We start from the raw sequence: 3,241 nt of genomic DNA, 5'->3' as shown, positions 1-3,241 counted from the left end.
CTGCTACCTTCATCTGCTTGCAGGACGTTACAGGACATATCAACGTGGAACGAAGTGCTTTGGGGCAGGGCTGTACATATTTACGTATATGTGTGCGGCGCCATAAGTCCTCAAGCTCCCAGATGTGAGCACTTGCGTGATGTCATCACATTCACTACACTCAAGGCTTTTTTACGCTGTAGCGCGTCATGACCACACGTCCTCGTAATGGACGTCAACAATGCTACCTTCATCTGGTTGCAGGGCGCTGCGGCACCTTTCAGCATGCAACGAAGTCCTTTGGGAGAAACTGTATATATTTATGTATATGTATACAGCGACAACAGTACTCAAGCTCCCAAATGTAAGCACCTTCCTGAGATCATCATGTTCGCAACAATCAAGGCTTTTGTTCATTGTAGCGCGTCATAATCACACGTCTTCATAACTGTCGTCAACAATGCTACCTATATCTGCTTGCAGGACGCTGCAGGACATATCAGCGTGGAACGAAGTGCTTTGGGGCATGACTCTACATATTATTGTATATGTGTACATCGCCATAAGTCCTCAATCTCCCAGATGTGAGCACTTGCGTGATGTCATCACATTCGCTTCACTCAAGGCTTTTTTAAGCTGTTGCGCGTCATTACCGCAGGTCCTCGTAATGGACGTCAACAATGCTACCTTCATCTGTTTACAGGGCGCTGTGGCACCTTTCCGCATGAACGAAGTCCCTTGGGAGAAGACTGTATATATTTATGTATATGTCTACAGCGACAACAGTACTCAAGCTCCCAAATGTAAGTACTTTCCTGAGATCATTATATTCGCTACAATCAAGGCTGCTGTTCATATTAGCGCGTCATAATCGCACCTGCTCGTAGTGGACATTGTCAATGCTACCTTCATCTGCTTGCAGGACGCTGCAGGACATATCAGCGTGGAACGAAGTGCTTTGGGGCATGACTCTACATATTATTGTATATGTGTACATCGCCATAAGTCCTCAATCTCCCAGATGTGAGCACTTGCGTGATGTCATCACATTCGCTTCACTCAAGGCTTTTTTAAGCTATAGCGCGTCATGACCACACATCCCCGAAATGAACGTCAACAATGATACCTTCATCTGGTTACAGGGCGCTGTGGCACCTTTCGGCGTGCAACGAAGTCCCTAGGGAGAAGACTGTATATATTTATGTATATGTGTACAGCGATGACAGTACTCAACCTCGCAAATGTAAGCACTTTCCTGAGATCATATTCGCTACAATCAAGGCTGCTGTTCATTGTAGTGCTTCATAACCGCACGTCTTCATGACTGTCGTCAACAAAGCTACCTTCATCTGCTTGCTGGACGCTGCAGGACATATCAGCGTGGAACGAAGTGCTTTGAGGCATGACTGTACATATCTATGTCTATGTGTGCGGCGCCATAAGTCCTCAAACTCCCAGATGTGAGCACTTCCGTGATGTCATCACATTCGCTACACTCAAGGCTTTTTTAAGCTGTAGCGCGTCATGACCACACGACCTCGTAATGGACGTCAACAATGCTACCTTCATCTGGTTACAGGGCGCTTTGGCGCCTTTCGGCATGCAACGAAGTGCCTTGGGAGAAGACTGTATATATTTATGTATATGTGTACAACGACAGCAGTACTCAAGTTCCCAAATGTAAGCACCTTCGTGAGATCATCATATTCGCTACAATCAAGGCTGCTGTTCATTGTAGCGCGTCATAACCACACGTCTTCATAACTGTCGTCAACAATGCTACCTTCATCTGCATGCAGGACGCTGCAGGACATACCAGCGTGGAACGAAGTGGTATGGGCATGACGGTACATAAATTTGTATAGGTGTATGGCGCGAAAGGTCCTGAAGCTCCCAGATGTGAGCACTTGCGTGATGTCATCGCATTCGCTACACTCAAGGCTTTTTTTAAGCTGTAGCGCGTCATGACGAGTGGTCCTCGTAATGGACGTCAACAATGCTACCTTCATCTCGTTGCAGAGCGCTGTGGCACCTTTCGGCATGCAACGAAGTCCCTTGGGAGAAGACCGTATATATTTATGTAAATGTGTACAGCGATAACAGTACTCAATCTCCCAAATGTAAGCACTTTCCTGAGATCATAATGTTCGCTACAATCAAGGCTGCTGTTTATTGTAGCGCGTCGTAATCACACGTCTTCATAACTGTCGTCAACAATGCTACCTTCATCTGCTTGCAGGATGCCGCAGGACATATTAGCGTGGAACGAAGTGGGTTGGGGCATGACTGTACATATTTATGTATCTGTGTACGGCGCCATAAGTTGTGAAGCTCCCAGATGTGAGCACTTGCGTGATGTCATCACCTTCGCTACATTCAAGGCTTTTTTAAGCTGTTTCGCGTCATGACCAGTGGTCCTCGTAATGGACGTCAACAATGCTACCTTCATCTCGTTGCAGAGCGCTTTGGCACTTTTCGGCATGCAACGAAGTCCCTTGGGAGAAGACTGTATATATTTATGTATATGTGTACAGCGATAACAGTACTCAAGCTCCCAAATGTAAGCACTTTCCTGAGATCATCATATTCGCAACAATCAAGGCTCCTGTTCATTGGAGTGCTTCATAACCGCACGCCTTCAAAGCTGTCGTCAACAAAGCTACCTTCATCTCCTTGCAGGATGCTGCAGGACGTATCAGCGTGGAACGAAGTGCTTTGGGGCATGACTGTACATATTTACGTATATGTCTACGGCGCTATAATCCTCAAGCTCCCAGGTCTGAGCACTTGCGTGATGTCATCACATTCGCTACACTCAAGGCTTTTTTACGCTGTAGCGCGTCATGACCACACGTCCTCGTAATGGACGTCAACAATGCTACCTTCATCTGGTTACAGGGTGCTGTGGCACGTTTCGGCATGCAAAGAAGTCCCTTGGGAGCAGGCTGTATATATTTATGTATATGTGTACAGCGACAACAGTACTCAATCTCCCCAATGTAAGTACTTTCTTGAGATCATCATATTCGCTACAATCAAGGCTGCTGTTCATTGTAGTGCTTCATAACCGCACGCCTTCATAACTGTCGTCAACAAAGCTACCTTCATCTCCTTGCAGGATGCTGCAGGACATATCAGAGTGGAACGAAGTGGGTTGCGGCATGACTGTACATATTTATGCATCTGTGTACGGCGCCATAAGTTGTCAAGCTCCCAGATGTGAGCACTTGCGTGATGTCATCACATTCGCTACACTCAAGGC

At 46.6% G+C, this 3,241-nt stretch overlaps 1 long non-coding RNA gene across 1 annotated transcript; it reads left to right on the top strand.

Moving 5' to 3' along the window:
* Positions 1-468: 468 nt before the first annotated feature.
* LOC142572208 (uncharacterized) lies at positions 469-1,654 on the top strand. The gene is made up of 3 exons (XR_012826015.1): positions 469-563; positions 683-1,222; positions 1,349-1,654. It is a non-coding gene; the product is annotated as an uncharacterized LOC142572208 (long non-coding RNA).
* The last annotated feature ends 1,587 nt before the right edge of the window (positions 1,655-3,241 follow it).

The sequence above is a fragment of the Dermacentor variabilis genome, chromosome 1 (assembly GCF_050947875.1).
Source record: "Dermacentor variabilis isolate Ectoservices chromosome 1, ASM5094787v1, whole genome shotgun sequence".
Lineage (NCBI taxonomy): Eukaryota > Metazoa > Arthropoda > Arachnida > Ixodida > Ixodidae > Dermacentor > Dermacentor variabilis.
Note: the sequence above shows the minus strand (reverse complement) of the source record. Positions and strands in the feature narration are given on the sequence as shown.